This window comes from Lactuca saligna, chromosome 4 (assembly GCF_052625555.1).
Source record: "Lactuca saligna cultivar CGN05327 chromosome 4, ASM5262555v1, whole genome shotgun sequence".
Classification (NCBI taxonomy): Eukaryota; Viridiplantae; Streptophyta; class Magnoliopsida; order Asterales; family Asteraceae; genus Lactuca; species Lactuca saligna.
Genome location: NC_136420.1, coordinates 125,179,804 through 125,206,160, shown reverse-complemented (window position 1 = coordinate 125,206,160; position 26,357 = coordinate 125,179,804).

Here is a 26,357-nt window from a genome sequence, read left to right as displayed (position 1 = left end):
TGTGATCTGCTTGTTTAGTTTGTTGACTATGACTGTTATATGAATGTATGTTTTGTGCACATGGTTGTTTGGACTGGAGATGGGTTGAGGCGGGTCCTGCTTTATTCTGTAGGCCAAGATACCCAGGGCGGACCGGTTGTTCCGAAGGCCCAGCGAGCGGTCCGGATAGGCTGTAGGCCCCATGAGGGCGGACCAGACGTGCCGAGGCTCGGAGAGTGGACCAGGCCGACTGAAGGCCCGATGCGGGCGGACCAGTCACACTGTAGACTCAGAGAGTGGACCAGGTGGGTTGAAGGCCCGATGCGGGCGGACCAACCCCACTGTAGACTCGAAGGACATGACTAGACCTGGAGGATGGATCCGTTGGACTGAAGGCCCGATACGGCGGACCAGTCACACGGTAGACCTGATATGCATGGTTGTTCTATGTTCTGTTATGTTATGTATGTTTTATACGTTTTGGACCGGAAGGTCACAGCCTGGAAGGGCTTCTACGTGGTTGGTATTTTGGGGGTATCTCACTAAGCTTTCGGGCTTACGGTTGTGGTTTAATGTTTTTCAGGTTCTTCAGGAGACTGTGGCAAGGCGAAGGCGCGATCGTACCGCTCCTCATGATTTTGTAGCAATGTGATTCTGGGAATACTTAATGACTTGTATTGAAAACATTTTTGTAAACATTTTAGTGAAAATCGGGTTGTTTGAAAATTTTAAATTGGTTGTGTTTTTCGGATGTTACACAAATTATCTAACCAAAACACGCTTTTTGACTAGACCTAGATTTACTAATTCAACCTAAAGATGCTCTTAGATTGTATTGAAAAAATGCATTAAGTTTTGTACAAGCTTCCCAATAATGTTCATTTCTTTTTATACGTTCGGAAGTGTGAAAACATGTGATATATGTATTACAATAAGAAAACTTATTTTTTGTTACCAATTATTAACTTTATAGAACGATTAGTTGCCCTAAAAGTTAATTAACTTCACGAAAATTCAATTCATGAAAGTGGCCAATCAAACACAAATCAAATTTTAAGGATTTTAGTTTAAGAAAAAACATAATCACTATAATAGAATCACAAATAAAACGTCAAATCATATGCTTCAAGTCAAGCAATCAACATGTTTTGAACAAGAACTAGAAATTAGGGTTTCTTAGCCACTCGTGGCTAAGAACAAATAAATAAAAAAGAAAGACACAATTGGAAATGTTTAATGCTTACAAAATGAAATCAAAAGTGTTTGCAATGATTTGGTCTTCTCAAAAGCTCCAAGAAATCTTCGAAAATTGCCCAAGATCGCCTGAAGTTCTCCTAAAACCGTCTCACCATGATAAAATAACGTCTTCCATTGTCTTATTAAAGCTTACGTGCTTGCCATAAGACCATGTGTTATTAGCATTGTCATGAATTTTACCCCATGTGTTTTTGGAATGGCTAATTGTCTTTGGCCATATGTTTTTGGAATGGCCCATGCCTTTTACTAAAAGTCTAATAAGTCTTCACTTCTTCACTGTTGGCTCCATCTTCAGTCTAGCTTCACCACGAGTCATGTTACTCAAATATAAGATGAGAAAGGACAAACATGACTCGTATCGATGTGACATGAACCGTGTTTCAAATGCAATACTTGCTATGATGATAATGCAACAATGAATAAGGATATGTCTTCATGTTCTCTTCCATGGCATTACTGGTACATCTTCTTTTCATGCTGTAAAGCTCCATTCTCCATGTTCCAAGCTGTATAATGCTTACAAAATAAATAAAAAATAGTAAAGTATCAGACATTCATAATAAAATATGCAATTACCCAATTGATTAACTAAATGAAAAAATTGTGAAGTATAAGGCTATGAAATGGCAGAAATAAACATGCAAAATATGTGCATAAAATGCACCTATCAAACCTCCCCAAACTTAGAGCTTTCTTGTCCTCAAGAAAGAACAAAATGAAGAATCACCCTAGAGAAGATGATAGGCAACTAAAAAAACTAAGATCAAAAGAATGGTAGGAATGAAAAGGAACTAAAGGGAATTGAGATTGAATGAATGAAATGAAAGAAAAACTAATGAAAATAACATATGTAAAAAAAGATGCTTAAGAAAAATGAACCGAAGAAAAATTGAAAAACACAAACTTTATTTATTTATTTATTTATTTATTTATTTATTATTATTATTATTATTATTATTATTATTATTATTATTATATGATTAGACTTTACATCGATGAGGCTCAAATCACTAATACCTAGGCGACCATCTTGCTACCTTTCATGTATTACAGACCCCTGAAGTGAGGAAGACCACGAAACAGTGTAACCTAGTAAAGAAACCATAGTTTTATGTAAACTTTATACCTTAATTGGCTTTGTGAGTGAAAATAACACTGTCTAGAATCTCATATCCTCAAGACTAGATAGTCAAGAATCAGAATCAACGCATCCTTAAGAACCTGTCACGACAAATCAGCTTTCGCTGAAGCAGTGAGACCACCTGAAGGGCCCGACTCCTATGATTTCATTTTTTCGAGAGCCACAAGTATCATATCACACAGTTCTTCATTCGTCAGATTTGACTTTGAGATGACTTTTGATTTGATTAAACATGGATTTGTATATTCATTTTGAGCTTGAGTTCTTCAATCAACCTTTAAAATTTATTATATTTTTTTCGATTGAGTGCTTGAAATTTGTATTTGGGTACTGGATATGATAGTTGTACACTTTCTTTCTTCTTGATTGTATGGATCTGATACTTAAGCTCTCTGTTACCACGAGGTAACGCATGTCAACAAATAGGTCCGTGTTATGTGGGTTTAGAGTTGTCAATAAAGATTCTTTTTAAACATTAAAAAACAAATCATCCCAAAGATGTTATTACCGCTCACAAAAATGTTTTAGTATGTCATTTCTTTTAATCTAAGGTCGGGGTCTCAAAATACGGTGGTTGGGTCCCCTAATTATGATAGTTGATTCTACACTTCCAGTAATGATTCGATCTATTCGGATTTTTTTTCATTTTGATTTTTCATTTTCCCACTTCGCGGAGCTATCGTATGTAAAGATTGTGCTCATCTCGTATTATTATTATTATTATTATTATTATTATTATTATTATTATTATTATTATTATTATATTTATTTTTTTTTAAATGCAAAAAGAAAAAAATGTTAGAAATGTAAAATATTTTTGGAATTTTTATAAATGAAAACTAAGAAATAGTTATTATTATTATTTCATTATTTTTTTTGTGACTTTTTTTAAATTGACAAAAATGAAAATAAGGAAAGTAAAATATTATGTGTTTTTGTTTATGAAATGTATGTGGAAACTAGAACCTAATGTACAAAGACCCCTGTCAAAGCTTAAAATTAAGCATTGTCCTCGATACTCGGAGAGGGTAAAGCAACCTACTAACTGCAGGGGGGACACTGCATGAACTGCATAGCTTCTTGTACCGTTTGGGTCAATTGTTGGACGGAGGCGTTAGTTGCAGACAAATCAGAGAGAATGTCGGCAACAACTCGATCAAGGTGATCAAAACGCCTCATGTATGTGTCATGGTACTGAGTCGCCCTCTGAGTGTAGAAGTAACGTGTGGTCTCTACCTAGGCAATAGAAGTGGATCCACCTGCAATAGAAGCAATGGAGCGAGCAGTAGAAATAGGGGTCTCGTCTTCGTGGTCGACGACCAGCTGCTTAGGAGCTCTCAGGATGGGGTCGGGGGCGCGTAGAATGGAATGTGGAGAAATATTCTTTGGTAGACACCATCAAGTCTAAGTGATGTCCTGATGGAGCTTCAGGGAACTAAATTCCCCAGCAGGAACTCGAAAATGGGGCACACCCTGCACCAACCATGTGAGACAAATCAGAGAGAATGAACTGCATGAACTACATAGCTTCTTGTACCATTTGGGTCAATTGCTGGACGGAGGCGTTGGTTGCAGACAAATCAGAGAGAATGTCGGCAACAGCTTGATCAAGGTGATCAAAACGCCTCATGTATGTGTCATGGTACTGAGTCGCCCACTGAGTGTAGAAGTAACGTGTGATCTCTACCTAGGAAATAGAAGTGGGTCCACCTGCAATAGAAGCAGTGGAGTGAGCAGTAGAAATAGGGGTGTCGTCTTCGTGGTCAACGTATAGCTGCTTAGGAGCTCTCGGGATAGGCTCGGGGGCATGTGGAATGGAATGTGGAGAAATATTATTTGGTAGACACCATCGAGTCTGAGTGATGTCCTGCTGGAACTTGAGGGAACTAAATTCCCCAGCAGGAACTCGAAAATGGGGCACACCCTGCACCAACCATGTGATACTACCATCACCTTCTTTGCGGAAGAAAGATGAGACCACAAGGACAGTGGATGTGATGGTGTTAGAGACTTGCGTGATTTTCTATAGATTCGGGCGCTTGCTCTCAAAAGGCTCTGTACAAGTAAGTTCGGTGGCAAGGTAAGTGATAATCTCTCCATAATGGATTGGGCCAGAATCGCTAGTAGTGACCTTGAGAAGTCTGGAAGCAAGGAAGGCGCCAAAATGTGGTCTCTTCAAGTAGGTGGCCATGCACTAAAGAATTTGTAGCTGCATCTTACCGGCTTTGGTAACGTCTTCTTGGGGGAAGACAATGTTAACAGTAATTCTGAGGGCCACCCTTAAGACCAGATGAATGATTTGGGATGCATGTAACCTAATTTAGGACCATAAGTATTGAATGTAGAAATCCTAACAAACCTACTAAGATTGTTTAGACTAGGAAATAGTTGCAACTGCATGAGACAGAATGAGAAACATTTGGCATTGTCATTGAACTCCAAAGATTGTAAGAATTTAATGGTTGTGTTTTTATACGATTCCATTGGTGTCAAAGTGATAAGTTTCTCCCAACCGATGTTGCTAAAAAAATCCAAGGACATGATTATATACTCCTAGTTCTTGGAGAGTGGGAACATTTACAAACTGTTGTTGAGAATATTCGTGGTCCTTCAGGTGAAGGTAGTGGTCACGATGCTCAAGACAATTGTGAATGATGGTGGTGGCACCATATTTTGATTCCAATTGTTCCTTTGGCTTTGAATTTTTGCGTCTTCGCATGATGACAAACCGAATTTATGGCAGGCAAGTGGTGACCAAAGACTAGATCACAACTAGACAAGCATGAATGAAAAATTATATGAAGCACAAGAACGGATTCGCAATAATTCTAGCCAAACAATCTTCAAATTAATGCATAAAACCTAAGATATGGAGGGAATGTGCCATTTTTGTATTTGTGATGTTTTCTTGAATTGTTCACTTCATCTTCAACCTCAAGAAAAGCTTGAACTCATCAATGGTGAGTTGAAATCTTCCAATCTTCCTTCCAAAACATCTCCCCAAGCTTGCTCTTGAATCCCTATATAAGAATTTTGAAACTCAATACAAGAATCACGTCACAACTAGGATTTTAGGGCTAGAAAATTTTGTCAATGTGTAATTAACTCCGGGTGTATCTTGTAACCCTGAGTTTGATGTTATATAACTTATTCGTTCACAAATGAAAATTCAAGTCAAAACTCACTCATGAAAGATATAAACCTAATTCAATATGTTGAATTGACTCAACTTTGGGATTGAAACCCTAACTTCCCGATTTTAACCTCTTAATGTTTGGATCCAGATTCATTAAGCAATAATATTTTGGGCCGAAAATACTCACTTTGTCTCTATGGGCCGAAAACCCACTTATTTAATCATCTTAGGCCAAAAACCCATTTCTTTTACTCTTTTGGTTCGTAAACTTGTATGTGGGTCTAATGGGCTGAAAGAGTTCTTATTGAGCTACATGATCTCGGTTTTTATTCAAATCCAATCCCAATAGTCTTTTTCTTTCCTTCCCTCGCCCGTTCTCGGTTTGTAAAAAAAAAAAAAAAAACTTAATTTGGGTAATATTGGTGACACCTCACCATTAACCTACATATAACTATACAATTTATCTATTAAGTATCTAGGCTTAAGTAGTTAACCACTAAGTAATGACCTCTCTCTCTTCTATCCTTAAAATCGGCTGAAGGCCATTCTTACCCTCACAAAAACTCATTTCAAACTTCATTCCACTTCTAAATTCCTCTCTAAACCCTCAAGAACTCCTCCATTTTCCTTCAAGAACCCGTGAGGTGGTGTGTGTTTTCAACAAGTTTTCATCAAGTTCATCATTTTTGGTAAGTTGTTATCATACTCAAGATGTTGTATTCCATTTTGTGCTAAGAATTTACTCCCATAACTACCTTCATTTCGTGTTTAAGCTTCCTAGAACTTCCTATGTTCGAAACTCTTCCCAAAGGAGCTAGCGAAGCCGAAATCTCCTTCAATCTTCTCTTTAAAACCCAACTAACACCAAGGTGAGCTTCATACCCCCCTTGTTTTCGAGTTTTACTATCTTTTGTGGGGGAGAATACAAGCATTTGTGGTTAAGCTTAGTATTATGCATGTATGTGTGTATTTTCATGTTATATGGTGTGAATATGTCATGAAAACTTGTTAAACAACCACAAAAGTCGAAACATCTTCCAAATAATTCGTGATATTTGTAAGCAAACTATTAAAAGTAACTTGTAAAATGTTGAAAAGATTAAACATGAAAAAGTTACTAGAAAATCCAAAGAATGTGCATAAAAGGACCATTCTTGAAAAATAAGATAAACAATATGGGCTTTTGAAGTCATTTTCGGTTTTATGGACCAAAAGTGTAAAATTTCATAAAAATGGGCCTTATTTCACAACCAACGGTTTTATGGGCCAAAAGTGTCATTTTTCATAAAAAATGGACTTTATTTGGAAATTCACAGTTTCATGGGCTAAAAATGCTATTTTTGATAAAATGGACCTATATTTGATAAATCACAGTTTTTATGAGGTAAAAAATGTCATTTTTACAAAGAATGGGTTTGGCTTTAATGAGCCTAAGATGTCATTTGCAATAAAAATCGACCTTTATTGTAAATTGCGGCTTTGATGGGTCAAAATATTAAATTTTGACAAAAGTAGGCCTTTATTGCAACTAATTGGACTAAAACTATCATGTTGATAACTAATGGGCTCTTTACGTCATTTTTACTCAAATTGAGCATGTTATACTCAAATACATGTTTATTGGGTCTCATATACATGTTTATTGGGTCTTATATGCCTAATTGACTTTCTTATTGGACCTTACGACACATTTTATGTTAATCGGGTCGATAACATTAAATATTTGGCATTCTCGATAAAAACAAATATGTTTTTATCATCGATGCTTTGCGGTAAAAATACATACTCGAAATATTATTTAAAGCATTAAATAATGTGATACATTGTTCATATAAATTTAGTTAAGGCTCTTGTGAGACATTCTTTCATTTGTACCTACCTAGTATACACCGTAAGTCCTGTAGTTATAACCAGAGTCTCTTGGAGGGAGAACGAGAATTTATGTATAGATATATACAGGGTTGACAACCCCACCTGAGTTGTTCGCTACAGCTAGACGGGCCAGTCTAGGGTTACAAATGTCTTCCCTAACCGACATTTGAAGAATGTCATGATAGACATATCATTCATATCAAGTATGGTTATAACGACTCACATAGAGAATAACAAATAAATTTACGGAATACACATACTATACTCAAGATACATTGTACGAACTATATAATTAATACATTACTCGGGTCTTAGGGTTTTAAGACCACATCACTTTTACAAACAGAAAACATCAAATTTTATGGGGAACATACACAATACATTACCTTTACATTATACAGAAAATATCGGATTTTCTGGGAAACATTTTTTACACTATCAAACAAGAACATGATGCTTTAATACAAGATGTGCAACAAAACTCTCAATTTCTTTTATGGAAAATATCGGATTTTCTGGTGGTTACAAATAATACAAAACCTTTCATACAAACATGCTTATGAACTCACCAACATTATATATGCTGATATTTTCAAAATAACTTGTATTCTCAGGGACTTGGTAAATAGGTCGTTCGTCAAGAAAATGTGGACTTTGTTGTATTTTTGCTTTCATCATAGTTTTAATATTCTGGAATGTAATTTGTGAACAAATACAATGATGTAAACCCTGTATGTTGTATTATTGAATGTATGGTGATGATGTTGTCTATGATTCATTTATATATATTGTGATGATATTACATGAAGTCACCCGCCCCTGGACATTTCCGCTGTTCTGGTTTGGGGGTGTGACAAATCATTTCAAACTTTACAAATGAAAACTAGGGTTTATGAAGAAAAATCCAATTTTTACACAATAATGGAGGTATTCAACCTAGATAATGAGTGAGATAGAGTTAGGAACCCATAATAACATACCCTGGTGCGTTAATCTAGTATTTATTAAAAGAAATCGAACCCTGGACTAGGGTTTAGGGGATTCCACCGAAGATAGGTTTAGAGGGGAGGAGAAAAATCGCACGATCATGAGAGAAAGACTCGATGATATTTGATCAAAACTCATGCAAGTCAGGAGCCATGAGTTGTATTCGTGAGTTGTGAAAGTGTATTGTGCGACTTCGAGTGATTGTTTCTCAGGGCCTGTGGACTTCGATTCACGGGCCATGTATTTTTAAAACATTACCGTGCAATTTTTTCTTAAGGCCGGGGAGTTGCGTCGACACACACGGTCCAAGCAAAGGCCGTATGTTTTTATGATTTAGCCCTCGTGTTTTGGAGTATGCTCATGCACTTTTTATCTATTTCTTGCAATCCTCGATGGCACACACTGTCTAAGACTTAGGCCATGTGTTTTGGACCTTACCCATGCGTTTCCAAGTTTGACCATGCCAATTTTTTTTATTAGAACCCTCGAAATGTGGGCACGGGCAAAAAATTGGATTGTGCCTTTTATGCCTAGCCCATGTGTATTGTTTGTGAGGCCATGCGTTTTCTTTCTATTAACATCAAAATCACGATTTATTTTGAAAACCAATTTGCTCTCTACCCTTAGTTAAGAAATTGGTTAGTATTGAACTCTCGAAAAGACTCAAAAACATTGCAACACAGATGAAATAAAGTAATAGAAAGAAAATTGATAGAAATACTCCCGAGTTGCCTCTCGGTTAGCCCTCCTTGTTTCAAGTTTTTGGCTCGACTTTTCCCTTTAGATTCACTCAATGTAGTCCGTGTGTTCCAAGCTATCAACCTCCATGTCTTTATCTTGGAAACCATCATAGAATACCTTTAACCTGTGACCATTAACTTTTAACACTTTTCCAATTTTGTTACTCTTAATCTCGACTGCACCATGATCAAATACATTAGTAATAATGAATGGTCCCACCCACCGCGACCACAACTTACCGGAAAACCATTTAAATCGAGAGTTATAGAGTAATACCTTTTGACAAATCTCAAAGGTCTTAATGGATAGGTACTTATCATGGAATCCTTTGGTCTTGTCTTTGTATATGCCTGAACTCTCAAATGCTTCATTTGTTATCTCCTCCAACTATTGGATCTCTAACTTTCGGTGAACAACCACTTCATTAATCTTCATGTTTAGCTTTTTGATAGCCTAGAAAGCTTTGTGATCCAGTTTAACAGGAAGATGACAGGCTTTGCCAAACACAAGTCTATAATGTGACATCCCAACTGGAGTTTAATATGTAGTTCGATATGCCCAAAGAGCATCTTCTAGCCTCAAACTCCAATCTTTGTGGTTTGTGTTCACTGGTTTCTCAAGTATGGACTTGATTTCTCTGTTTTACACTTCAAGTTGTCCATTTGTTTGCAAGTAATAAGCTATGGACACCCGTTGTTGGACTCCATACTTCTTGAGAACTGATCCAAGAGTTTTATGGCAGAAATGTGTGCCTCTGTCACTGATCAAGGCTTTTGGAGTTCCAAACCAACATAAGATGTTAGCATTGACAAAATCTACAACAACTTTAGCATCATCAGTTCTTGTTGCCTTTGTCTCTGCCCATTTGGAAACATAATCAAACACCAAAATGATGTATAAGTTTCCAAAGCATGAAGGAAAAGGACGCATAAAATCAATACCCCATATATCAAATATTTCACAAACCAAGATGGGGGTCAAAGGCATTTGCGTTCAGGAACTCAAAGAACCACTCATTTTACATCTCTCACAACCTTTAAAAAAGAGTAAGAGTCATGAAAGAGTCAACGCCAATAAAATCCACAATCTAAAATTTTTCTGGCAGTTCTTTAAGGACCGAAATGCCCTTCACAAGCATAACTATGACAAAAGTTGAGGATAGATTGTAGCTCATGTTATTACATGATCTGCACAATGTCTCTAAAGGTACGGTTCATGCCAAATGTACCTTTTCGCATCTTTCTTGATCTTATTTCTCTGTTACCTTGTGAGATGGGGTGGGAACTTTCCCGTAACCATGAAACTGCATAGATCCGCATACCAAGGTGGTTTTTGGATAGCACACAAGTGCTCGTCTAGGAATGTGTCATGAATGGGTGTCACATCTTCGTGTTGAACTATTCAACTCAAATGATCGGGGACCAAGTTCTATTTCCCACTTTGTCTTTGATCTTTATATCGAATACTAGCAAAAGCAACATCCACTGTATTAACTTTGACTTCAAATCTCTCTTGGTAATTAAGCGCTTTATAGCTCCATCGTCCGAATATATGATCACTTTAGTTCCAAGGAGGTATTATCGAAACTTCTTTAGTGCAAAAACAATAGCAAGAAACTCTTTTTCTATTGTGTTTTAGTTGCTTTGTGCACTATCAAGGGTCTTGGATACATAGTGGTTGACATGATGTGCTCGATCCAGCTTTTGACCCAATACTGCCTCAGTAGTCGTTTTGCTCGCGTCACACATGATCTCAAATGGGAGATCCCAATTAGGTAGTTGGATGATTGCAACAGAGGTGAGTTTATCCTTCAAATGGTCAAAAGCATCCTTGCATGGCTGAGTAAACTCAACTTCAACATCTTTTTGAAGTAGTTGACACATCGACAACGTAATTGTTAAGAGATATTTGATGAACCACCGATAGAAACTTTCATGACCAAGACACGAACAAACTTCCCAAATGTTTTTCAGGTAAGGAAAACTCTGATAATATCTATCTTGGCTTTGTCAACTTCCAAGCCTTTTTGGGACACAATATGCCCTAAAATCAATCCTTTGGCCACCATGAAATAACATTTTTCATAGTTAAGAACATGATCTTTGTCAATGCACCTTTGCAAGATTTTTGTTAGATTGCTTAAACATTCATCAAAGGAGTTTCCATAAATTGTGAAATTATCCATGAAGACTTCAATGATGTTTTCAGCATATTCAGAAAAAAAATGTTCACCATGCATCTCTGAAATGTTGTTGGTGCATTGCATAGACCAAAAGGCATATGCCTATAAGAAAATGTGCCAAAGGGATATGTGAAAGTGGTTTTTCTCTTGGTCTTCCAGGGCTACCAGAATTTGATGAAAATCTAAGAAACCATCTAAGAAACAATAATGAGATGATCCCACTAATCTTTCTAATATTTGGTCATTGAATGGCATGGGAAAATGGTGTTTTCTCTTTGAGGCATTCAACTTTCTATAGTCAATACAAACTCTCCATCCATTTTGCACATGGGTTAGCACCAAGTCTCTCTCAGAATTCTTGACAATTGTGACCCCGAATTTTATTGGAACAACTTGAACGGGGCTCACCTATTTACTATCTGAGATGGGATAGATCATACTAGCATCTAAAATCTTCATGATTTCTTTCTTTACTACCTCCATCATGGGTGGGTTCAATCTTCTTTTGTGCCTCCCGGGTTGGTTTAAAGTCTTTCTCCATGAGAATCTTATGCATGCACAAGGAAGGACTCAACCCTTTTATGTCAGCAATTGTCAACCTAATAGCCTTCTTATACTTTTTCATCAAAGTCACCAACTCCTCTTCTTCTGTAATAGACAACTTGTTGGTGATAATGACATGTAAAGTCTTTTCTTCTCCAAGGTATGCATACTTCAAATGATCTGGAAGTGTCTTTAATTGTATCTTAGGTGCTTGCACAATAGAAGGAAGAAGTTTTGTGTTAGAAGTGGGGAATTTCACATTGGTATTATCATGCCTCATTGTTGTTCCTTTCTTCCATGAGCTCCACAATTTCTAGCAACTCCTCATCAAGCTTGAAATTTGCTGCAATCTCCTTGACTAAATTGTTATCAAAATTCCTGCTCAAACCTAACTACAAAAAATCATGGTTAGTCAACTCAAAACACTTTTTAGTAAAAGGTTGGATCATATAAAAAATTTATACAATGAACATCACTTGGGTACCTCATTGCTTCATAGATATTGAAGTTGATGACCTCCCCATTAAATTCCATGGACAATGTACCATTGTAGACATCAATTTTTATTCTTGCTATTTTTAAGAATGGTCTACTTAAAAGTATGGAACTCGAGGATGGGTGGTCATCATCTCCTATATCAAGCACATAAAAATCTGCAGGAAGGACAAGTTCATTAACTTGCACTAAAACATCCTCTGACACACCTTTTCGGTGTACTATAGAATGATATGCAAGTTGGGAAATCACCCCGGTTTTTGTTAAAGTCCATATGCCAATAGATTTATAAACAGAATATGGTAAAACATGAATTGAACCTCCTAAATCTAGCATAGCATGGGGGACATAAAGGTTTCCCAATTTACAAGGAACGGTGAAAAAACCCAGATCCTCGCACTTTGGGGGCATCCTTTTTTGCAAAAATACAGAAACATTTTCGCTGACTTTCACTGTCCCATTACCTCGCAGCATCTTTTTAGATGTGCAAAGTTCCTTAAGAAACTTAGCACATCTAGTTACCTTTTTGATCGCATCTAAGAGAGGGATTTTGACTTCAACTTTTCGGAACATTGCCATGATTTCACTATCTTCTTTCTCTTTTTTGTTGCTACTCAATCTTGATGGAAAAGGTGGTGGTGTGATCTTTGCTTCTTTCTATTCCAGCTTCTTTTTTTCCACCATTTTTTTCTTTCTTTTCATTTTTCTTTGGTGGTTCTTCTATCACCAACTCCTTTTCCTTTTCTTCTTCGGTCATCTTTTGGCCATCATATTTCCTTCCATCCTCAAGCTAATTTCACAAGCATTCTTCTTTGGGTTCTTTTCGGTTTGAGAAGACAACTTTCCTTGATTCTCCATTTTGCTCACCAATTGAGCAAGTTGTGCCATTTGTTGCTCGATATTCTTAATGCTTTCCTTGGTTTCTTGCTGAAAACTTTGAGTGCTAGTTGCAAGGCTTTTGACTATGTATTCGAAGGACATGCTTGAGGATCTGGCTTGTTGAGGAGGAGGTTGTGATTGCATCAGTTGGTAATTTTGTTGTGGAAATGGCGGCCTTGCTTGGTAATGGGGTGGTTGTCTTTGTTAATAGCCCATGTTTTGGTTGTTTTTCCACCTTTGATTGCCTCAGGGATAATCATAAGTTCTTTGATTGTGCTCAGAATAGCCTCCCATAGCATTTGCTTCTTCATATTCCTCTTCTTGAATTTGAGGGTAGATTTCAGTTGGGTGCCTCACTTGAGTGAAAATACCGCAAAGGCGGGGTGTGGGTTGTACAACTTTATCTTTAGCTAGCATCATTACCACTTTTTATAAGATCAAACAAGTGAGCTTCGATTTGAGAGGTTTGGACTTCTTTTACATTACGGGGAGCGTCCATGTACTATCCATCTTCTCGAGAAGTATGCATTGAATCTTCAGCAATATTCTTTATCAATTCTTGAATTTCAGTTGGGGTCTTATCTACAATAGATCCTCCACTTGAAGCATTAAGAACCCTCCTTTCCCATGGAAACATGCCTTCACAAGAGTATTGAAGGAGGTTGTATTCGTAAATTCCATGTTTTGTAGAACGAGTGCAAAACTTCTTGAACCTTTCCCAGTAGGTATGTAGGGTTTCATTCTTTTTCTGTTTGATGCTGATAATTTCTTTATGCAAGGCCGAAGCTTTCATTTCTGGGAAATACTTCTCTAGGAACAACATTGAAAGATCTACCCATATATCAACCATCCCCGATGGGAGGTCATAGAGCCATCATTTTGTTGCATGTTTCACCATGAAGGGGAATGCCCTAAGCTTGATTTTATCCTCCGTGACATTATGGTGTTTCATGCCAGCACATACAACATCGAACTCTATGAGGATCTTGTTGACATCTTCATTTCCTAGGCCTCTAAAGGTTGGGAGTAAATCGATGAGCCTAGATTTTAGTTCTAGGTTGGTGGCTTTTGGATATGTGATGCAATGAGGTTGTTGAGTAACCTCTTGCCTCGCCCATTAGTGAAGGTTTTGTTCAGGTTGTTCAACTTGAAAACAATTTGACTGAATGGTTCTAGTTCTAGTTCTCAATGTTATTGTTCAACTTGATTATGACTTGATGTAATTCATGATTGTTATTCTAAGTTGATACTGAAAGATATTAACACGCTCTAATACCTCTCGCTTGTCAAATTATCTAACCAAAACATGTTTTTTGACTAGGCCTAGCTTTACCTATTCAACCTAAAGATGCTCTTAGATTGTACTGAAAATTTGAATTAAGTTTTGTACAAGCTTCCCAACAATGTTCATTTCTTCTCATTCGCTACAAAGTATGAAAACATGTGATATATGTTTTACAATAAGTAAACTTATTGATTGTTACCTGTTATTAACTTTATAGAACGATTAGGTACCCTAAAAGTTAATTAACTGCACAAAAATTCAATTAATGTAAGTGGCCAATCAAACACAAATCATATTCAAGGATTCTAGTTTAAGAAAAAGATAACCACTGTAATGAAACCACAAATCAAACATCAAATCATATGCTTCAAGTCAAGAAATCAACATGTTTTGAACAAGAACTAGAAATTAGGGTTTTTTAGCCACTCATGGCTTAGAATAAATCAATCAAAAAGAAAGATGGATTTGGAAATGTTTATTGCTTACAAAATAAAATCAAAAGTGTTTGCAAAGATTTGTTCATCTCAAAAGCTCCAGGAAATTCCCCAAAATTGCCCAACATCACCAGGAATTCTCCAAAAACCGTCTCCCCATGATAAAATGATGTCTTCCCTTGTTTTATTAAGGCTCACGTGCTTTTCATAAGACCATGTGTTTTTAGCATGGTCATGCCTTTTGCCCATGTGTTTTTGGCATGACCAAATTTATTGAACATATTTTTTCTGTCATAGCCCATGTGTTTGCTAAAAGTCCAATAAGTCTTCACTTCTTCACTGTTTGCTCCATCTTCAGTCTAGCTTCACCACAAGTCATGTTTCTCAAATATAAGATGAGAAAGGACAAAGACGACCCATGTTGGTGCGATATGAACAATGTTTCAAATGTTTTCCTTTGCTATCAATATAATGCAATAATGCCTCGGGTTATGTCTTCATGTTATCTTCCATGGCATGACTGATACATCTTCTTTTCAAGCTTCGAAGCTCCATGCTCCATGATCTATAATGCCAACAATATAAATTAAAAATAGTGAAGTATCAGGCATTCTTAGTAAAATATGAAATTTCCCAATTGATTAACTAAGGGGTCGTTTGATAGTTGCTGATTGGTTAGAGTTGACTGGGTTAGAAATGCTGACTGAGTTCATATCTGGTTGAGTTTATGCTGTTTGACGATTTATCTGAATGATTGTGCTGAATGAAAAAATGACCATATTACCCTTGTGTTGTCTCTTGTGCTGGATAAAATAATTATAAAAACACAAATTATCATATAAAATCCAAATTAAACATACATCAATTCAAATTCAAATACAAAGTGTAATACAAAATCCAAATATTTTCATACATAATAAAAAAGTATATCATTTAACCTGAACCATTTGAAAGTAACTGATTAGCAATTTGGTCATGCAAAGTAGTCATATAGTCAATGGCTGAGCTTGGGGTATCTGGATGACGTGTTGGCTCTTCCATCTCTGTAGCCTCAAAATCATGTGTACTGAAGGTTTCATTGGGATGAGGTAGTGTCAAAGATGGCCCCCAACTGTGAACATCGGTCGAGGTCGCCCCATCAAATAGTTGGGTACAAAGATTAGGGCAAGGGATGGGTGCATTTCTCAGCTTATCTACATACTTGTTCAGCTGTTTGAAAATTTAATAAATATTGTTAAAGTAGTAAAAAAAATAATCTAATTTAAAAAATATGTATATATACCTTCGCTTCCGCTTTCTTGTTTTGTTTTTAAGTTTTAACCACACTGCATACTTTGCTTTTAAATAGTCGTAATCGTTTTTCATTTGTTTTTTAAATTATGATCTGTTTTCAATTTCTCTGCGACCACAACCCATGAGCTTGCTTTTAGGCCACTACCCTCCCAGTCATTACTTGTTAATTCTTGTATACACGCTTTCAAAAAAGTTTTGTCCACCAATTCCGACATCCAACTAACCCTAGTTTTTTTATCCATCATGTCTATTGTAAAAAAGAAAAAAAAGTAACTTAATCATTCACATAACACACATTTACAAATAAATCATCCACATAACACATGTTTACAAATAAATCAAGCAAAATTGTGATTTTATCATATTTTCAACAACATAAAACAATCTTTTATAAACAAAAAAACATAAATGTGATTTCCTCATAATAAAATAAATTTTGATCTCATAAGCATATAACAATCTTTTATAAACAAAAACACATTATGAATTGATTTTACAAGCATACAACAATCTTTAACAATCCTTTATAAACAAAAACACATAAATGTGATTTCATCATATTTTCAACAACATAAAACACTCTTTTATAAACAAGAACACATAAATGTGCTTTCATCATACAAAATAAATTTTGATCTCATAAGCATATAACAATCTTTAATTTCTGATTTCACACAAGAATGTACAAACATATTCAAACATTAGTTCATCTCATGAGTTCTTGTCAATTGATTTTATGGTAATCCTTCAATCTAATTGAATCCAAGAACAATGAAATAAGTAATTTCAAACTTTGATTTCAGCATGTAATCAGTAATTTGACAACAAACATCAAAGGATTTTTGATTTAAGGAAGCAAAAGCCAAAACAGAAAAAAAAAAAAAAAAAAAAAAAAAAAAAAAAAAAACGCAGAAACTTACCTCTCCTCACCGACATTGTGTGCTTGTCGCCGACACTGTGTAGTCTTCGCCGGAGAAGATGGCGCAGAGGGTGTAGTCGACGTGCGATGAAGGGTGACGAGCTGTTGCGTATCGCTTTTTGTGTTCAATTTTGGCGAGAGAAGGCTGAGGCGAGAAAGGGCACAAATCGATGGAAGCGCTGATCTAGTTAGGAGGGTATTTTGGACGGACCGAGTAAGTAGAATTGATTGGAATGGGGTAACCGAATCAGCTAATATATGTTATTATCAAACATCTGACTGCTGACCGGGTCAGCAGTCAGCACTGACCGGACCCAGTAAGTTCAAATCAAACAGGCCCTAAATGCAACAATTGTGAAGTAGAATGTTATGAAATAGCAGAAATAGAAATGCAGAATAGGTGCATAAAATGCACTTATCAATCCTCCCAAATCTTAGACCTTTCTTGTGCTCAATAAAGAACAAAATAAAGAATCACCCTAGAGAAGACGATAGACGACTAAAAAGAAACTAAGATAAAAAGAATGGTAGGAATGAAAAAGACCTAAATGGAATTGAGAGTGAATGCATGCAATAAAAGAAAAACTAATGAAAATAACATATGTACAAAAAGATGCTTAAGAAAAATGAACCGAAGAAAAATTCAAAAACACAAACTTTATTTGTTGTTGTTGTTGTTGTTATTATTATTATTATTATTATTATTATTATTATTATTATTATACGATCAGACTTAACATCGATGGGGCTCCAATCACTAATACCTAGGCGACCATCCTGCTATCTTTCATGTATCACACACACCCAAAGTGAGGAAAACCATGAAACAGTGTAACCCAATAATCCAAACATAGTTTTATTTTAACTTTATACCTTAATTAGCTTTGTGAGCGAAAATAACACTATCCACGATCTCATATCCTCAAGACTAGATAGTCAAGAATCAGAATCGACGTATCCTTAAGAACCCGTCATGTTTATCAGCTTTCGCTGAAGTAGTGAGCCCATCCGAAGGGTCCCAGCTCCTATGCTTTCACTTTTTTTAGAGCCACAAGTATCATATCGCACAGTTCTTCATTCGCCAGATTTGACTTTGAGATGACTTCTGATTTGATTGAACTTGGATTTGTATATTCATTTTGAGTTTGAGTTCTTCAATCAACTTTTTGAATTTCTTAAAATCTATTCAATTGAGGGGCTTGAAATTTTGTTTTGGGTACTAGATATGATAGTTGTATCCTTTCTTCATTCTTAAGTGTGTGGATCTGATACTTAAGCTCTTTCGTTACCGCGAGGGTAACGTGTATCAACAAATAGGTTCGTTTTCTATGGGTTTAGAGTTGTCGACAAAAGATTCTTTTTAAACATTCAAAAGCAAATCATCATAAACTGTTATTACCACTCACAAAAATGTTTCAGTATGCCATTCATTTTTAATATCTACGGTCGAGGTCTCGAATTACAGTGTTTGGATCCCCTAGTTATGAAAGCTGATTCTACACTTCCAGTAAGGATCCGTTCGCTTCGGATTTTTTTCATTTAGATTTTTCATTTTCTCACTTCGTGGAGCTATCGTATGTAAAGACTGTCCTCATATCGTATTATTATTATTATTATTATTATTATTATTATTATTATTATTATTATTATTATTATTATTATTATTATTTTATTTTATTTTATTATTTTTTTTAAGATGCAAAAGATAAAAATGCTAAAAACATAAAATCTTTTTCGAATTTTATAAATGCAAACTAAGAAATAATTAAAAACAAAATCTTTGTTTATTAACGATGCAAAATACAAAACAAAAAAAAATTAGAAAAAGAAAAAATTAAAAAAAAAGTTCTTTTTTTTTTTTTTTTTTTTTTGAATGCTTAGATATGAAAGCACGAAAAAGGAAAATAAGAAAAGTAAAATCTTTTGTGATTTATTATTATTATTTTTATATGAAATGCATGTGGAAACTAGAATATAATGTACAAAGACCCCTTCGCAAACTTAAAATTAAGGATCGTCTTCGATGCTCGAAGAGGTTAGGTCAACCTACTAACTACGTGTGGGGGGGGGGGGGGGGAGGCGTTGGTTGTAGACAAATCAGTGCGAATATCGGCAACAACTCGATCAAGGTGATCAAAACCTCTCACGTATGTCTAGTGGTACTGAGTCACCTGCCAGGTGTAAAAGTAACATGCAGTCTCTACCAAGGCAATAGAAGTGGACCTCTTGTAGTGGTACTAGTGGAGCGAGCTGGTGTAATAGGGGTGTCATCTTCGAGGTCGACGACCAGCCGCTCAGGAGCTCTCAAGATAGGCTCGGGGGTGCATGGAATGGAATCTGTAGAAATATTTCTTGGTAGAGACCATTGAGTCTGAGTGATGTCCTCCTAGAGCTGGAGGGAACTAAAGTCCCCAACAGGAACTCGGAAATAGGTCTCACCCTACACCAACCATGTGAAACTACCATCACCTTCTATGCAGAAGAAAGATGATGCTACAAGGACATTGGATGTGATCGTGTTGGAGCCCTGTGTGATCTTCTTGAGATTCGTGTGCTTGTTGTCAAAAAGCTCAGCACAAGTAAGGCGGGGTAAGTGATAATCATGCCACAATAGATAGGATTGAAATCGCTAGTAGAGACCTTGAGAAGTTTTGAACCAAGGAAGGCGCCAAGATGTGGTCTCTTCAAGCTGGTGACCATGCACCAAAGAATTTCTAGCTCCATCTTACTGGCTCTGCTAATGTCTTCTTGGGGGAAGACAATGTTAACAATAATTTAGAGGACCACCCTTAAGACCGGATGAATGATTTGGGATGCTTTGGCGGATCGAGCCTCATACATATCAAGTCCCGTGATTTCCTTCTGAAAGGCCTTTGCCTGGGTTTTGAAAGGGGTATTTTTCTCTCGCATGTAGTGTAACATCCGAAAAATACAACCAATTTAAATTTTTCAAAACAACCCGATTTTCATTAAAATGTTTACAAAAAGGTTTTCAATACAAATCATTAGAGTATTCCCAGAATCACATTGCTACAAAATCATGAGGAGCGGTACGATCGTGCCTTCGCCTTGCCACAGTCTCCTGAAGAACCTGAAAAACATTAAACCACAACTGTAAGCCCGAAAGCTTAGTGAGATACCCCCAAAATACCAACCACGTATACGCCCTTCCAGGCTGTGACCTTCCAGTCCAAAACATATAAAACATACATAACATTACAGAACATAGAACAGCCATGCATATCGGGTCTACTGTGTGACTGGTCCGCCGTATCGGGCCTTCAGTCCATCGGATCCATCCTTCAGGTCTAGTCATGTCCTTCGAGTCTACAGTGGGGTTGGTCCGCCCGCATCGGGCCTTCAACCCACCCGGTCCACTCTCTGAGTCTACAGTGTGACTGGTCCGCCCGCATCGGGCCTTCAGTCGGCCTGGTCCACTCTCCGAGCCTCAGCACGTCTAGTCCGCCCTCGCGGGGCCTACAGCCTATCCGGACCGCTCGCTGGGCCTTCGGAACAACCGGTCCGCCCTGGGTATCTTGGCCTACAGAATAAAGCAGGACCCGCCTCAACCCATCTCCAGTCCAAACAACCATGTGCACAAAACATACATTCATATAACAGTCATAGTCAACAAACTAAACAAGCAGATCACATAGCATATCATTACCCTAACCGGGTTACCGACCTAACCGGTCACTAGCATAGCATCACTCTGTATATCGGGAAAACTGACCTTAACAAGGCCTCCTAGCATGTACCATCCTAGCTACCAGGATGCAGACACATCAAACAATAACATAATAACCATAACCGAATCTCAATACAATAAAGGGCCGGCCTTGGTGCCTTAGACCCTGTTGATATAGTGAGGATAACTCACCTCGAAACTGTCGGTTGAAAAGATAAGATCCCGCTGCTCCGAACTCTGACACGAACTCCTCCACTGAACATCAAAACATACAACTCAATAAATACCCTTAATTACCAAAATACCCCTGGAAGACAACTGGTCAACCTTGGACAAGTCAAAGTCAACCCCTGACTGACCCTACTCGCCGAGTCAACCCGATGACTCGCCGAGTCCATACGCTCAGAACTTCCTTCAATCAGCGACCCAACTCGCCGAGTCACCCCAAGACTCGTCGAGTCCAACGACTCTGAATCCACTCGCACCCAACTCACCGAGTCATCCCTTGACTCACCGATTCCTCGACTCAACCAGAAATATTGGGACTTCCTCGACAAGACTCGCCGAGTCCAAATGGACTCGTCGAGTCCAAGGCTATCTTCAACCTACTCGCCGAGTTGTTCTTCCAACTCGTCGAGTTCCAGGCCATCTTCAAGCAACTCGTCGAGTCCACCCATGTGACTCGTTGAGTACCACCGGTCTGAATCCATACAGAAGCATCTCAGGCCATGCAATTGATCCAAAACATAGATCCAGCCTCCTACAATCCATCCATCGCGTAAAGTGGCAAACTTTACGTGAATCTAAGGAGATCTAAGCCTTATTCACCTTAGAACCAAGGTTTGGGACATGGTGGCTTCACTAAGCACTCAAACATAGGAACTTTAATGCACTCTAGGCCTTCAATATTCCAGATCTGAGGTAGCAACCTCAGATCTAACCTCCAAACTCCAAAACATTCCAAGATATACTCCCCACAAACCCCAAAATGATGAAACTAGGAAGATACAGCCCAAGAACGAAAGTGTTACCTCCAAAAGGTGCCTCAATAGCAACCAAACTCGAATCCAAGCAAAGCCCTTTGATCCAAGCCACTTCTCCTTCAAGATCTCTTCAAACAACACCTCTCCAAGCTCTAATTTGCTCTACAAATCAAATCTCCACGAATTTTAGGGTTTCTGGAACTCAAGGGGGGAACAAGGGAGGCTGTGGAGGGGTATAATGCTCTTTATATAGGGCTCAACCCCGAAAATTAGGGTTTCCTCCATACAGCACCTACTCGCCGAGTCCATCTTTGGACTCGCCGAGTAGGCCACTAGACACACGACCATAGTCGCGACCTGACTCGCCGAGTCTATCCATGGACTCGCCGAGTCACCCTCTAAAACTTACACTTTTAGCCCTTCAACTCTACTCTTGCGATTCCGGGATGTTACAATTCTCCCCCACTTAAAATAGGCTTCGTCCTCGAAGCCTACGGCATCTCATCTTCAAATTACTTCCCACGACGCGCCACTTGACCTTGACCGAACCAAGTCCCTCAAGGTACAACCATAGAAAGCAGAAGCTCACTTTCTCCTTCCATACGGTGTCCCCCTCCACCTAATCAAACCGGGCACCAACTGTACCCTCCGATAATCCACACTCAACAACCGAGAATTACCCATGATGCCTTACTGCTCCAATTCTCATCTTTCACTTGACTCGTATGGCTATAAAGCCATGAACATCCATCCCATGACGACCGAAAGACCCATTCTTCCATTCCGGAGCAACTTCCCCGAGTTCTCCTCTCGCAATCACACACACATGCTGAACTAGCTCTAGCACCCTCAGGTTTGGAAAACCCGATACACTGATGATATCCTCAAACATCCTTCCAGGACGAACCGTTGATACATACCCAAAACCCTGATCAGAATGTCACTGAGAGTCCAAGACTCTTTCTCTGTATCCCTTCCGAACCCTTCTCCATGTCTCTACGCCGGCGGAATTCCCTCCGCACCCAGAGCAACATATCAAGTCGAATGAGATTTTATTCTACCGCCGCAACACACTACTCAAAGACCATCGACGGACCACTCTGATCGTAACTCTACACTGCCGCTTTCACTTCCGTGAATTCGCACTCCCTTTTCGGAATTTCATTCCTCCCTCTTTCCTTACCAAGGAAACCACTCATCCGCCCAGTCACCATGACAGGCACTATGGTGCTCATCCCATGCTATACTACCTCTTTAAGGCGTTCCCGACATCCATGCATCACCACTACTCTGATTCTCATCGCAGGGACTTTCAAGCCCATGCACCACCTTCACTGCTCAAAATTGCTACCCGGGGCCAGACCTCCCAATGTAATCCCACTGCAACATACGCAACCCATAACCTCGAACCGATCCAACAATACTCGCAGAGTCTTCAGCATGACTGGACCGCCTCCCCAAGCCTTCAGCCAATCTGGACCACTCTCAGGACCTTCAGCCAATCTGACTGGACCGTCCTCCGAGCCTTCGGCCTGACTGGTACGCCTACCGGCCTTCAATCTATCCGGACCGCTCAACTAACATTCATCATTCCGAACTATCCCTTCGGGAAATCCTCCCGTGCATACCGTTCTAGCCCTCTAGGGGTTCCAAACTCTATCTCCATCATACTTCCTTGATCCCGGCCCGCTCCCATGCCTTCCACAATCAACTACTCTAGGTCTGTATTCCGCCCCGCACGCCTGTTACTCACCCATATGAGCCTGCTCCCGACTAATAGAAATATCGCTGAATTTCCCCAAGCCGCTAAACAACCTCTCAGACCCAACGATCATCCGGAGAATCTCCAATTCTCCCCCACTTAAGATACTGACAATAAATCATCGGTCGCCATCACCGATCTCCCAAAGTAACCTTGCAGAAAATCAACACTTACACGCAAAATGTTTCTCACCAGCGCCAACAACTTTCATAAAAATCATGTTCCCACACTGAACAACCCACTCGAAAGGAACCCAATCTTCAAATATCCATTACTCAGACTGCAGAATCTACCCGGCCTTCAAACCAACGCCGCATCCGCCACCAATCCTCACAAGGATAATCAATGATAGCTCGAAGTACAAATCCATAACCATAACGATCCTTCAGGGAACAAAAGATACTAAAACGAAATCTCGATCACAACTTGCCAAACCCTCAACGAACAACGGATACCACACGAAAACCTGAACCGCAATTTCATAACTAACCAACGAAACTAGCAGATAACAATACTCTACAACAATCATAAATAATCAAAACAACAGAGAGAAACATACCCGCAGCAGCAAGCTGAAAAAAACACGACCCTAAGCCCTTGGGGGCTCCGCTCCACCCTGACCTCCACCTGTGATCCTCAACATAACCGGTGCTGGATCCCGGCCTGCTCCCATGCCTTCCTCAATCAACTGCTCTAGGTCTGTATTCCGCCCCGCACGCCTGTTACTCACTCATACGAGCCTGCTCTCGACTAATAGAAATACCGCTGAATTCCCCAAGTAGCTAAACAACCTCTCAGGCCCAACGATCATCCGGAGAGTTTCCAATTCTCCCCCACTTAGGACACTGACAGTTAGTCACCGGTTGCCATCACCGATCTCCCCAAGCAACCTTGCAGGAATCACACATGCACTCAAAAATGTTTTTCACCAGCACCAACAACTTTCATACAATCATGTTCCCATGCTGCACAACCTGCTCGAAAGGAACCCAATCTTCAACTATCAATTCCCCAGACTACAGAATCTAACTGGCCTTCAAACCAACGCCGCATCCACCACCAATCCTCACAAAGATAATCAACGATAGCTCGAAGTACAAATCCATAACCATAACGATCCTTCAGGGAACAAAAGATACTAAAACGAAATCTCGATCACAACTCGCCAAACCCTCAAGGAACAACGGATACCACACGAAAACCCGAAACACAATTCAACGAAACCAACAGATAACAATACTCCACAACAATCATAAATAATCAAAACATCAGAAAGAAACTTACCCGCAGCAGCAAGCTGAAAAACACGACCCTAAGCCCTTGGGGGCTCCGCTCCACCCTGATCTCCACCTGTGATCCTCAACGTAGCCGGTGCTGGAGCCTGCACCGGTCCTGCAGCAAGCCGTGGACAGTTGACCTTCAAATGTCCAACCTGATGACAATGATAGCATATCCTCAAATCCCGAACCGGCACTAACTGCCGATAATCCCTCGCATAGTGTCCCTCCTTTCCGCACTTGCGGCATGCTCCACCGGACCGACAAACCCCGGCATGACCCCTTCCACACTTTCCACAAATGTGGCCACCCTGATCTCCCATCGTGGAATCAACGGTCTTAGACCGTTTCGTCGCCGGCTGCGACTGAACCGGAGCTTGCCTCAGCTCACGCATCTGTAACTCAATCTCTAACTCACTCCGCCTGGCAGCCTCCTGCAACTCCAGCAAAGTCTCGCACCTCTGCGCAGACACAAACTGTCTGATGTCTCTCTTTAGCATACTCAGATATCAGGACATCTGAGCCTGCTCCGAAGCGAACTCAGGGCAAAACATCGCCCTCTCAGTAAACATCCTGGTGATTTCCGTCACCGATTCCGAATCCTGTTTCAGCTCCAAGAACTCCTGAGCCAACCTCTCCCTCTCGACCTGCGGAACATAACGAGTGCTGAACATCTCTCTGAACCGATCCCATGAAATCGCAGCCCTCTGCGCATCCGAGTACGACCCCGTGGTCAATCTCCACCAATCCTTTGCTCCGAGCCTCAACAGGTTCAAAGCACACCTCACCCTCTGATCAGCAGGGCATGAACACGTGAAGAAACATCCCTCCACATCTGATAACCATCTCATAGCAACGATCGGGTCCTGAACTCCATCAAAAGTGGGAGGCTTCGTATTATCGAAGTCCCGATACTGAAAACCTCTACTAGCTCCTCCCCCTGCCGCTGCTACAGCTGCTGTAGCCGCCGCGGCAGCTGTCTCCGTGAGAGCTGAATAACGCTCATCAAAATACTCCACCATGGCGGTCTTGATCGACCCAAACAACTCTGGCAGCTCAGCCCGAAACAATGCAGCAACCTCATCATGCAAGATCTCACGAATCCTCGCATCCAACTCATGCGTACTCGTTTGGCTGACAACCTCGGGTTGTACAGACCCACCCGGAACTCCCTCTCCTGCTCCTGATCCTGACCCGGATCCACTCCCGGCGTGCCTTGAAATCTCCATACTGAAAATAAAACACCAAATCTCAGACACATTCCACTAACCTGGGAACCAGCTCTCATCCCAACCCTAGAGGTCATGGTTTCCCTGATACGCGTATGAGTCCGTGCTTTCAGTAGTACGGGCCCATACTACCTTCCACACCAACCCATATTTGTATGAAGTACTCCCACAACACCCTAGCGACACACATAACAACGCTCTATCCTCACAACTAGAGGAACACTAGAAATCTCTCACAAGGAACCCTAGGCTAGCAGGCATCATAAATCAGGCAA